The sequence below is a fragment of the Triticum urartu genome, chromosome 7A, assembly GCF_056163025.1.
Source record: "Triticum urartu cultivar PI428250 chromosome 7A, HENAU_Tu73, whole genome shotgun sequence".
In the NCBI taxonomy this organism is placed as follows: domain Eukaryota; kingdom Viridiplantae; phylum Streptophyta; class Magnoliopsida; order Poales; family Poaceae; genus Triticum; species Triticum urartu.
The window spans coordinates 5960474-5974307 of record NC_141879.1 but is presented as its reverse complement, the minus strand read 5'-3'; the positions used below and the strand labels follow the sequence as shown (position 1 = coordinate 5974307).

Genomic DNA, 13834 nt, shown 5'->3' with positions numbered 1-13834 from the left:
TTAATCTAGCTTTTAGTTTCTGTCAGGTATTTTGGTTAGGCCAGTAAATCAAAGTGTTTGAATAATCTGCGTACAGCACTGCCGTGTGAGAGATGCTCCAAGACGAATTACTTGACCGCTAGCTGGAGCTGGCCGTAACTCTCATGTATACTCTCCGTCCGTCAGGCACGCATGGAAGGTTCTGCAGACTCTCATATGCTCTGCATACGGTCTAGACTCTAGACGGGCATGGAGAAAGGTGTGGTCGACTATTTAGTGAAATTGTTGATGGCGTGGTTGTGTTCACGACTTCACGGTCGTTGCGCGTGCAAAAGCAGTGTCACTGTATTATTCCACTTCATGAACACACTTACATAATTTTAGACACTCCATTATATTTTTGCGTAATAAATTAAAATGCTAAAATCAATAAACTATGAGCAACATATACTGTCAGACGAGTTTAGCACATTATTGCTTCCTGTCTACTCCCTCCGTCCTTGAAAGAGTGTACTTCCAACTTTGTTGGAAAGTCAAACTTTTTCATGTTTGACCGTATTTATACAATAATAGACCAACATTTATGTCATCAAATTAGTAGCATTAGAACCATGATAAAATATATTTTCGTCATATACCTATTTGGTTTCACAAGCATTGATATATTTTTGCACAAACTCGGTTAAACTTTAAGATAGTTTGATCCTCCAACAAAGTTGAAAGTACACTCTTTCAAGGACGGAGGGAGTATATACATTAGTATTGGCAGTGGCGGACCCACCATTGGGGCGAGCTGGGGCGGCCGCCCCGGCTCGCCGGCGGCTCTGGATCGACCCCCACCTACACATCTGCCGATCTGCGGGCTGCGGCAGCGCTGTTCTTATGTTTCAGAATTCATAAAGCGGTGGCGCTCTTCTCTGTTTCTTTTTAGCGAACGAAGAGGTAGTACGTGAGGGTTTGATGGAGAAAGAAACTGGGCTGGTCCGGTAGACTGGCCTTACTACAGCCTACAGGCCGAAACAGGCGACAATGAGCCTACAGCCTACTGATCTCTCCTTTCCTCGTCAAACAGAAATAAAAAATCCCTGATCGATCCAGAAATCGCATCGAGCGTTTTCATCACGAGGGAAATATCTGGTGCACCGGAGCTTGTTAGTGCTACCGGTGCACCGAACTCACATTGCGTTTTTTAAATGTTCAAAAAATTCTGAAAAAAATAGATCATTCACACAACATTAATGTAGGTTGTCATAAAATTTCAAGTCAAAACTCGAAACAAAAGAAAAACAGAAAAGACACTCAGCATTGTGTAATACATAACATGACTTGGGTTTTAGATTTGGCACATTATCGCATTGATGTCAAATTTGTAATTTTTGTATCTTTAGAAATGTTTCAAATTTTGACAAAATTATGTGACATCATACATTGATGTTATGTTAATATGCTAGTTTTTTTTTCAGATTTGTTAAAATGTTCTATGGCCACCAGGACCTAGACCTAGACCACTGCTAGGGTGCTGCGCGCCACCGCTGGGTGGCGCACGGGTGACGCGCCCATTGTCGGAGTGCCGGTGATGGATTCCAGTGAAGTGGTGGATTAGATACGAAAAAAATTAGACATGAAAAGTTCGCCCCAGCTAACTTCAATTCCTGGGTCCGCCACTGAGTATTGGTACGGTGAAGAAATGACAAAGTTGGGTTACTTCCACCGCACAGGCGCACAGCTAGCACAGAACATGCTTCTCCGGGAGCAGAAAATCAGGAAGACTTGCATATATCCGCATGATACATACTGACTGGCTGCAAATCTTTTACAGACATTATTTTAATCTTGAATGATTCATAGTCTTGTTCAACCGCATCATACACTTGACTGAGGGTCGGCTTTGACAAACTAGTAAAACGCCTTATATTATAAGACAGAGGGAGTATTATTTTAGTCTTGGATGCTTCAAAGTCCATGTTACAATTTTTAGTCTCCGTTCTCTGGGTTAAGCAACAAGAGCGACACCACTAGTTAATTCTGTTGCCTGGTTTGGTCTACGTATCCATCGAATGTTTGGAAGCTAGTACAACATCGCCATGCCGTGTGAGACATGCAACGCGGCCATCCGCAAATCAGTATGCACATGCCTCCGACGGGAATGACTTGACCCTTATCTGGAGCTGACGGTAACTCTCATCAAGCATGGCAGGTTCTGCCGACTTCCATGGTCAAGGTTGTTCTCTTCATTGAGCAAGGTGCACCAACTCCTCCTTCACCTGCACACGCTTCAATAACCTTTGAACAATCTGATTCAACGATTATTTGGCGGTAGTGCCATTAAACAGGGGAGGAAGGAGTTGGAAGTTCAGTAGCGTTAATGTGATTGGGTTCAGAATGCATTCCAAAACAGCCCCCCCCACAGCCTCGAAATATGGAGGTTCACTACTAGAAAAGGGGGCTTTGGTTCAGGCCGGGTAAGCCCATTAGTCCCGATTCAATCAAGAACCGGGACCAATGGGTGCATTGGACCCGGTTCGGGGGCGCCCGGGCCATGTGGGCCATTGGTCCCGGTTCGTCTGGACCGGACGAACCGGGACCAATGGACCTCGCTCCTGGCCCACCACCATTAATACTAGTTGGAGGCATGAACCGGGACCAATAGGTCCTCTTAGGTCGTCTTTAGTCCCGGTTCATGCCATCAACCGGGACTAAATGGTTGGTCCTCGTTGCGATTCACAGTTTAGTCCCACCTCACCAACCGAAGGGCGCCCACACCGGTTTATAAGTCCGTCCCTCTCTGCCTTGTTGAGCTCCTCTCAAAGTGAAAATAGATGCCCCTATACAGGAAATTTGACCTAAATTCATAATGAATTTCTCTGAAATTCATAGAAATTGATTATGAATTTAGGTTGAATTTTCTCTATAGGCGCATCTATGTTCATTTTTTTAGTAAAGTTAATCACAAACTTGTGATTCACACAAATTTCAAAGAATTCAAATTTTAACCATTCTAATTTGAAAACTAATGGCACTAATAGAAAGTTTATAATTTTTGGTATCTCTGTGGAGAAAGATTGTAGACAGTAAATATAATACTAAAAATCCTAATATTCTGTAAATAGAAACAAAATAAAAATAGCAACAATAAGTATTTGAAAACTAATGGCATTAAAATAAATACAGCAACAAAGAAAACAAAAAAACAAAAAAAAGTGTTTTCAAATTTGAAAACTAATGGCATTAACAAAAAGTTTATAATTTTTCTAAAACTAAAAGCATAAAGAATTAAAAAATAAAGCAAAAAACAAAAGAAAATAAATAATGCAGAAAACAAAACAAAAAATCTGAAAAAAATAAAAATAGCAACAATAAGTATTTTGTTGTAAGTAGAAACAAAATAAAATAAATAAAGCAACAAAGAAAACAGAAAAACAAAAAAAGTGTTTTCAAATTTGAAAACTAATGGCATTAACAAAAAGTTTATAATTTTTCTAAAACTAAAAGCATAAAGAATTAAAAAATAAAGCAAAAAACAAAAGAAAATAAATAATGCAGAAAACAAAACAAAAAATCTGGAAAAAAAATAAAAATAGCAACAATAAGTATTTTGTTGTAAGTAGAAACAAAATAAAATAAATAAAGCAACAAAAAAACAAAAAAAATTGCCTCCTACTGGACCCCCACGGCCTGAATATGACTAGAAACCCATCCATGGGCCAGGATTTAGGCCCGCAGGAGGCCCAGTAGGCCCAAAGTCATAGCAGTGACAATTAGGCCCGTAAGCCTGCAATGGAGAGGAGCTCGAGAGGGGTGCGGCAGTGGGGCTTATAAACCACTGCGCACCCCTCTCAACTAGCGAGGTGGGACTAAACTTTCGACGCCGCAGCAGCACAAGGGCAAAGGGGCATCGCTACCGGCTCGTGGCACCAACCGGGACCAATGCCCCCCCTTTAGTCCTGGTTGGCGCCACCAACCGGGACCAAAGGCCGCCGCTTCCCGCCCTTTGGGCTGCCGAAAATTGGCCTTTGGTCCCGGTTGGTGCCACCAACCGGGACTAAAGGGGGGCATTGGTACCGGTTTGTGCCACCAGTCGGGACCAATGCCTCGTCTATATAACCAGGACTTGTGAATTTTTCGTTCTGTTCCTCATTCTCCCGCCGCGACGCCGCCAGGCTGCCCGTCTGCCTCGCCGTCGCCGTCGTCGCCCTGCCTCCGACGCACCGCCCTGACGCCGTCGCTGCCCCGCGCCGCCCCTGCCCCGACGCCGCCGGCCCTGCCTCCTCGTCGCCGTCGCCGCGCATCCTGTGAGCGCCGCCCCGATCCCCCCCTCCTCCTCCCTGTAATGGCCGCCGCCGCTGCCGCCGCGCCGCGGCACCCCTTATTATGTGTAGTTTAGATGTTGTAATTTAGTTGTATTAATTTGGATGTGTAGTTTAGATGTGTAGTTAATTTAGTTGTTGTAATTTAGTTGTATTAATTTATATGTGTAGTTTAGATTTTTTTTTTGGTGATATTATTGTTGAATATGCAAATGTTTGTATGTTCATATGCAAAGAATATGTCAATTTTTCATAGATTTTTTATGATTTTTTTCTGCTGTAATTTTGTTCATAGATTTTTTTATGATTTTTTTATGTTGTAATTTTGTTCATATAATTTTTATGATTTTTTTGTTCATAGAATTTTCTTTGTCAATTTATGTATATGTTCATATTGTGTAGGAATCTGAAAATTGTGTATGATCAAAGTCATTTATGTATATGTTCATATTTAGAAGAAAAAGAAGGAGAGAAAAAAGGAAAATAAGAAGAGGAAGAAGGAGAAGAAGAAGAAGAATAAGAAGAAGAGGAGAGGGAGAAGAGGAGAAATAAATAAGAAGATGAAAAAGAAGAAAAAAAAGAGGAGAAGAAGATTTCTCCTCTTTTTTTTCTTCTTCTTCCTCTTCTTATTTTTTATCGGGTATGTCGTTGTCGATATACCCCCCTCCCCGATAACTTTTAGTAAGTACTACTTAGAAAGTGTTTTATGGAATTAGTTAGAAAAATAATAGAACTAGTTAAACTTGTTTGTTTTTAGTAAGTACTACTTTATTCTATTTATAGTAAGTGCTTAGTAGTTGAACTAGTTGATTTAATAAAACTGGTTTATTTTACTATAGAAGTAGTTTATTTTTAGCAAGAAAATTAATAGAACTAGTTTATTTTTTTAGTTAAAGCAATTATTCCCGCATCGACATGGACGATGCCTATCCCGCATCCTCGTCGTCGAGTCGGCGGAGGACGACACCTGCTTGACCAGATGGGCCATGTCCGGGACTGGGCTCCGCCGGGGTGGTACTGGGAGGCGCTACCTTCCGGGGGGCGTAGCTTGGTGAGGAGCCAGCCCGTCGTTGACCCGATCCTTATTTGGTGGCGGTCGCGTGGGCCAGTGACGGTGCTGAGGCTTCCGGACACCGCGGAGGTGGTACGTCACCGTGTCAGCGAGGAGGACCAGCACGTCCGTCGCTACATGGTTGCGTTTGAGGGCAGGTTCAAGAATACCTGGCAAGTTCTTCAGGGATCTCACTGAAGTTATGATCCTGTGATGGTTCCTTCCCTTTGGGTGTCCACCGCCCGCGCCGATACCCGTCGGGCGCTACGGTTCTAGCTGTACTGGCGATATGTATGATAGTATTCGACGTGTATTAGTGATAATATTCGACGATGTACGGACACATGGAGATGATGTAGTTTTTCTTATAATTGAATGCATCCTAATTTGAATACTACTTTATTTTGCAATTTGATTTTTCTTATTGAATGCTCAAATTGGAGAGCACTATGCAAGGCATATGCATATGATTAGTTGAATAATAATGATCTAATTTAGTTTTTGTAGTACATATATATATATATATATTTAATTGTACATGTTTAATCTTTGAATTATGAACGTAGGAAATGTCATCATCGGACGATGGAAGTCTCCCGGGGGAGTGCGACTGGTGCCACGACGATAAAGGTCTGTGCGACAGGCCTCACCTGGACGATGATCGACGCTTCAGCATTAAGCTCGAGGAGACCTTCGAAGTTGAAACGGTACGCAACGACGACAAGTGTGTTTTTTCATAATTAAGCATGACTTCAACTATTTCAACGTGTAATTTTCATCTTTTACAATTCGAGTATAGTTTATCCCATGCCATGCAAGACGCTATGTCTTGGAGAAGATGGATTTTGAAGACCATGAAAATTTTGAAACGAAGAAAATTCACCTAAGGACCCATCATGATGTGGATTTTGAAGTAAAGCTGTATAATGCTGAGAGCGTAACCCTTTTTGGTTGCAAAAATTGGGAAGCATTTTGCAAATTGTATGGTTTTGATGAGGGTATGCTTGTCACCATGGATCTTGGTGATCCTGAAATCGAGCAAGACAATATGGACATTTGGGTCCTTGATGATACGCCTCCAGTTCTACCGCTATGTGAGTGTCTCAAACATAGTTAATTATTAACTAATTTATATTGTTCATTTCAAAATAGTTGACAGCTTATTTCCATTGACAGCTTATTTTGAAGTATCAAAGAATGTGCAGAAGATGGTAGATAGAACTTACTACACCGATGGCTCTGAGTTAACTTACAAGGAGAAAAATCATCTGGTTGGATTTTGTAATGATCTTGAGAATTACAATATCTACAATCAAACTCCTCGACATTATGGTCAATACGTGCCACTAGTGCACGTGTTGAACTACGGTAACTACTATGGAGATACCCTGGTAAGATTTTTTTACTATTACGACATACGTGCATCTTTTGCATACTTCTATAAAACTAGTACTTCATTGCTAACTAGGAAGTTATTACTATGTTTTTCAACAGATAATCCCAGAGGATTGTGTGCCTCATCTGATGTATGAGCATGGTCGCCTTGATGTTTTGAACGTATATCCAGGTCATCCTACGAATCTCAACTGTCCATACCGGATTTCTAAAAGAAGTGGAGACATGCAAATCAGAGAATGGAAAAAATGTATGGACACTCGTAAAGAGGTTCTTGGACGCAAAAGGAAGCACGACGCAAGAATTGGAGACATGATGATCTCCATTCTCCATAATGGAGAGTCAGGGTCTATACTGTTTTGTGCTATTTTACCTTAAAGAGGATATTTATGTCCTACCTAATACTGATGATCATGTGCTAAGAACAATTAAGTAGGGTTGGTTCGATGACTATGAGGATGATGATGTCGTATGACTTGTTATTAATAACGAGTAGAAGTTGTATCATGATGATTAGTAGGACTTATTATTATGATGATGCATGATGTGAGCATGAAGAGTTATTATATATCAGTGGGTGAAATGAACATGGATTGGATTGAAGTGAAGGCAACATGCATGTGGTGCATATCGAAAGTAGTACTAATCCAAACTTGATCAAGTTAGGATTAATTAGTATTACTTTCGACATGCACCACATGTTGCCTTCACTTCAATCTAAGCCATGTTTAGGCATAGCATAGCGTTGGTATAAACCAAGCACGGAGATATAAGTGAGGACACTTCTCTCTATTAGCTAGCTAATAACAAACTAAATTAACCCCCAAAACCCCTAAACAAGCCCCTTTCAAAAAAAAATCCAGCCACAGAAATGCTGACGCGTGGATGCCTATTGGTCCCGGTTGATGCCACCAACTGGGACCAAAGGCCCTCCTGCCTGGACTCAGCGCGCAAGCCACGTGTAGGCCCATCTGTCCCGGTTCTGGTTTGAACCGGGACTAAAGGGTCAGGACATTAGTAACGACCCTTTAGTCCCGGTTCAGAAACCGGGACAAAAAGCCCTTATAAACCGGGACAATAGGCCCGTTTTCTACTAGTGGTTGCACCCCTCTGCTAAAGTTTGCCTTTACTAGTACAGTCATCCAGGCACCCCTCTGCAACGTATAGCGAAGAGAGAAGGAAAAAGAAAGTGAAGCAAAGTAAGCTAGCAGTGCGCGCACTAGTAAAAGGAACCAGCCCTATCACACATCCCACTCATCCCTCACTCTCTCCACGCTCTTCATCTCGAGCACAGGTTCTGCGACTGCTCCACTCCTTAGTAGCAGCCATGTCTTGCATCTCCTTCTAGGTTACAGAGAAATTGCGTGTGATTAGCAGGCGGATTCCACACACGGACAGAACTCAACTCGCGGTCTTCTGACCGAATTCAGGCCCAGCGTCCCAGCCAATCCGGTTAGTACTACACTACTACTACCATGTTCACTGTTAAACCAAGCTAGTAGGAAATCTATATGCCCACCTTTAATTTAGAGAAATTTTACAGTACATGGACAGGCCGTCGTCCGGCCGACATACGGCTGGGTGTTATGTGACATTTTTTAGTGTACTTTGTATTCCTCGTCGGCAACGAGTGGCACGCTACCCCACCCATGGGTTTCTGCTCACGGCCACAAAGGTACCAAAACACGCCCGCCGTACACACAAAGCATCGCGACTTGTCACTGAGATATGACGTCATGTCCTGGGCTCCTGGCTCGTGACGAGTAAGATGGTCATGGAGCTCCAATAGGGGCCTCTCTTCCACAGTAAGGGCATGTAAAATGCATAGTCTTAAGATGATGCCTTGCATGTCATGTAGGATCAGATATGACGTAAAGTAGGTTCGTATAGGGAAGCAGGATCCTCTTCAGGAGGCGGGTGCTTGAAAAGAAAAAGTATGGTCCGGTGGCAAAAGCTGAAAAAGTTGGAGTGAAAAGTAGAAATGCATGTGTACTAGAGTCTTTATTTTCTATTTATTAATGAGGCCCACTAGTGGTAGCTTGCATTGAGGAGAAAAAATAAATGTAGATGCCTCAAATTAATTTTTGTCATGAGGCATATGTATCCATATGCCATCATTGTACATGCCCTAATGGTTCCTGTGAAAAAAAGGCCAGGCCCGATACCATGAGAGCCCCGTACATAGTAATAGGCAGCAAAATAGGGCAAAAATGATAAATTTGACCTGTGGACAAAAAGAATTCACAAAGTGAACTATTATTGAAAAATTTTCACTCCGCTCACCTTTTTGTATAGCGCCCGACAACTCGGCATCACACTACATTGTGCAGCGCCTAACTGACAGGCGTTACACTCCTGACAAGCATCGCACCTCAGGTTGCCTAAAAATTGCTAAGTCGCCCTAGGACTGTTCCCCACAGCTTTATACAGCACACAAGGAGACAACAATGCCAGATAAAAATCTCAGAAACCCATGACACACTGTACCACAATTCCGACTTGGGCGCCTGAATCTCTCTCTCATGTGTCTTCACCAAGTGACACTTGCTAATAGAAATTTATGATTTACAACTTATTGTTTTTAAACACTTGGTAGAAATTGTTTGCGTCATTTGTATACACATCTGCATGATGGGGAAAGAGTGTAGTAATACCGAACAAGGACACACGAATATGTCTCACACATGTCGGGTCAGGTGTGCAGTGCGAGATAAAACTTTAGGGATTTTTCGTGGCTGATTCGAGGTATTTCAATAGCACACGGATACAGAAGATCCAACTAGAAAAAAAAGCTGATTCTTGATAGGGACATATCAGAAGTAGCCCCATAGATCATAGCCAGGAACCCATACATGCACTAGCTCTGCTTAATCTAACTAGCCGACTACCCATTCCGAGATTCAGTGCTACGAACCAATGCAAAACGCGAACCCTACGCAATGCTCAGCGCCTAGCTCCCAGGCGTTGCATACTGACTTAGCAATTTTCAGTTAATTCAGTGCGCGACGCTGGTCAAACGTGTAACGCCTTTCAATTAGGCGTCGCACAACCTAGTGTGACGCCTAACTATCGGGCGCTACATAAAAAGGTCATCTATGTGAAATTTTTTTCATCAACAGTTCAGTTTGTGAATTCTTTTCGTCCACAGGTCAAATTTGTTGTTTTTGCCGCAAAATAGTACGTATCATTAATTGGTTTCTGTTGACGTATAATGTGCTGCCTAGTCTCTTTCATCAGATCGGCCTTTTGGTTGCATTGGCTAGAGCGTGCACTTCTACATGGTATCGGAGCCAAGAGGTCACGTTTAGGCCGTGCTGCCTAGTCTCTTCCATCAGATCGGTCTTTTGGTTGCATTGGCTAGAGGGAAAGATGTCCATAATACCCCTGTGTCTTGCTCCAGATCAATAAATACTACTGAGTTTATGTTTTAGCATGGATGCATCTCATCTGTTGAACTGATGAAAATAAAGGACCCACAATAATTTGATGTACTGTAAGATGTATAGGGCAGTTTAGTCAATTCATATTAAGATGGAATTTCTTATCAATCATCGTCTTCCTCCCGACGAGGGCACCAATCATGTCCATCCCCCTCTCATTGGATCATTGGTTGGTCGGCTGCTTCATAATCTCCCACCAGTAACCCCCCCCCCCCCCCTACTTGCAGCTAGCCTAGCCATCCACATGAGAGCTAGCCCATGCTTCCATGGCTGGCTTTTGCTTCAGTTTTTGAGACATAGAGGCCGACGGCCGACCCAATCATGCCATCTTTTCCTCCAGGAGCAGGGGACGCAAGTTTCAGGAGCAGCCAGCTGGGTGGATCAGTGAAGCGTATACTAGATCGCCCATATTTGTCCAGGCTCCTCGTCGGCATTTGGTTGTGGCGTCGTGAGGCATTGCGGGCCAGCGCGGGAGGCTTGACGAGCATCAGAGGCAGATTTATCTTGTTGACGGAGAGAATGGTTTTTCTACCATGCACGGGATCTCTCGTGCATGCTAGTGTCCCATCGTACTACCTATGACGCTATGACTTGTAGTTACTCCACCCTATGACCCTATCTGATTCTTTCCCTTCTCATATTTACCCATGCATTTTAAGTCAGAGTCTGAAATTTTAAAACCATGTAGCTTTTGAATGAAATTTTTTATTTTTGGTTTGTTTGCATATTTGGGGTCCTGAAAAGGAGATCTTTTAAACAAGATCAATCATGGATATATTTCCATAATTTTTTAAAAGAAATTTGTAACTTGGTGAAACTATAGAATACCCATCAAATTACAAAACTGTATACGATGTTCTTAATAGAAACAAATTGACATGAAATGAGATCCGTAGACTATATCATAGAATTTTAGACCATGTTTCATTGAATTTCACCATCTTTCGTAAGGTTTTATCATGTTTCAAAAATTATGAAAAATTTATTGAAGAGTGATCTTTTTAAAAGTCCTCATCACCAGGAACATAAATATGCAAACGAAAGTGAAATCGGGATTTCGGTTCATAAGAGAAAATGATTTCAAACTTTGAAATCACATGAAAAGGCATGGGTGTAGTGTGCTGCATGGGAGGGGGTGGGTTCATTAATGGGTGAAATACAACTAGAAGAGGTGTGCATGCATCCAAGTCTCCATCTAAATCCAACGGTTGAGCCATGCACGGGACCTCCCATGCATGGGAGAATTGCTTTTCTCTGTTGACGGCTCCCCTCTTGCCATCCAGCTCCGCTCCTCTGCTCCTCGAATCAATAATCACCGATGGAACACTCAGCGGTATGGATTTTGTCGATCTTTCCTGAATCATCGCGCTGGATTCCCATCTCGATGAAAGCCATAAGAACTAATACTACTTTGCAACTCTTTCGATTGTGCCCTTTTTGCAGAGAGTACTACACATTATCGATTAATATTAACCCTTAGATCACCAAAAATGAATGGTCAATATTTATCTGATGTACCGTAAAAGGTCTCTTAATTTAATTGGACTTGGATTCTTCAGTTTCACCTGATTTTCAACTCTTCATTCATGCTCTAATGGAGCTAAACGGTTGTCGTGTCAAAATATGCCAAAGAAGTTGAATTGTGTCGCATGCCAAAATTCTATGAATTTTGGAGAAAACATATTGTAGAAATACTCTTTAAAAAGGAGAAAATGTTACGGATTTGTAAAACTATTAACTCTTGACTCTTGTCAGACAGTGAGGGCAGAGCGGAGCAGGCACGCGTTGGAGCCGCGGGCACCCATGGAAACCCATGAGCCTTCTGGTCATCGTCTCAGCGACTGGGTTCATGGAGGGCAGCAGCACGTCGTCTCCTGGAGCGATATCATTAGTGGGATAGGCCGTAGCCTTTTCATCAAATGCCTCCTACGGCTGTCCAGGTCAGACTATGGCTCCGTGGCATGCTTGAACCGCGACTTCAATTCGCTGGTCCGCAGTGGGGAGATCTACCGCTTGCGTCGCGACAATGGCGTAGCGGAGTACTGGCTCTACTTCTCATGCAATCCTCTGCAGTGGGATGCTTACGACCCGCACCGTGGGCGCTGGATCCAACTGCCCAAGATACCACCAGACGAATGCTTCATGTGCTCTGACAAGGAGTCCCTGGCTATCGGAACCAAGCTGTTGGTGTTTGGGATGGCACACATTGTGTACAAATATAGCATCCTAACCAATTCATGGACAAGGGATGATCCGATGAACTCGCCGCGGTCCCTGTTCTCGACAAGTGTTGGTGAAAAGGCATATGTTGCGGGGGGGGGGGGGGGGGGGCAGCGATTCTTCTGGAAGGATACTGAGCTCCGCGGAGATGTATGACTCGGAGACACATACTTGGACACCCCTTCCTTGCATGAATAAGGCTAGGAAGTTGTGTTTTGGCGCATTCATGGATGGAAAGTTCTATGTGATTGGTGGTGTTACCAACAACAACAAGGTGTTGGCATGTGGTGAGGAATATGACTTGGAGCGGCGGTCTTGGAGGGTCATCGACAACATGTCCAAGGGCCTCTATGGAGTGGCCGGTGCACCTCCACTTATTGCCGCTGTCAACAATCAGCTTTATGCAGCTGATTACAGTGACAAGGATGTGAAGAGGTATGACAAGCTGAATAATAGGTGGATCACTCTTCGAAAATTGTCTGAACAATGTGTGTCAAACGATTCTTGGGGATTGCTTTCAGAGCCTGTGGTGACCGGCTTGTGAAAGTTGTGTGAAGCGTCTCAACTCCCAAACATAGGAGCCCGCATGTTTATATATTGATTGTGTCTTGGAGTACAAAGGTTCGGTTGATCTACAACCGTGAGAGATTTACATGGGGGTGATAGGAGGAGATAAGGGGCGCTAGGAGAAGATAAGACTACAGAGGATAAAACACAATATTCTCCTAACTACTCGCCTAACCATATAGCATGTTTAACACCCTCCCATAATCATAACTTGACTAAGTTACGATTACGTTTAAACTCCTCAAACGGTTTTGTAGCAAGTGCTTTTGTAAAGCCGTCCGCAACTTGGTCCTTTGAATGCACAAAACGAATTTCCAATTCCTTGTTGGCAACTCTTTCTCTGACAAAATGATAATCAATCTCAATATGCTTTGTGCGAGCATGAAAAACAAGATTAACTGACAAGTATGTAGCACCAAGATTATCACACCACAGACAAGGAGTCTGTATATGAGTTGTCCCAAGTTCTTTCAACATAGACTTGACCCAGATGATTTCTGCGGTGGCATTTGCTAACGCCTTATATTCTGCTTCAGTACTTGACCTGGAAACTGTGGCCTGTTTCCTTACGCACCATGATATTAAGTTTGGCAAAAAAAAACTGCAAAGCCACCTATGGAACGTCTATCATCCAAGCATCCTGCCCAGTCAGAATCAGAGAAAGCACTGACAAGTGTGGATGATGACTTGTTAAAAGTGAGACCAACACTCAAAGTATTTTTCACATATCTCAATATACGCTTTGCAGCAGTCCAATGTAATGAAGTGGGAGCATGAAGAAACTGGCAAACTTTATTCACAGCAAAAGAAATATCAGGCCTGGTTAATGTTAAGTATTGGAGTGCCCCTACCAGACTCCTATACTTGGTGCTATC

The 13834-nt window shown here is 42.8% G+C and overlaps 2 pseudogenes; both read left to right on the top strand.

The window, feature by feature from the left end:
• LOC125525571 (uncharacterized) overlaps window positions 1-13834 on the top strand; it is a 53288-nt pseudogene that overhangs the window by 26952 nt on the left and 12502 nt on the right.
• On the top strand, window positions 11976-12936 carry LOC147956762 (F-box/kelch-repeat protein At1g26930 pseudogene; annotated as a pseudogene).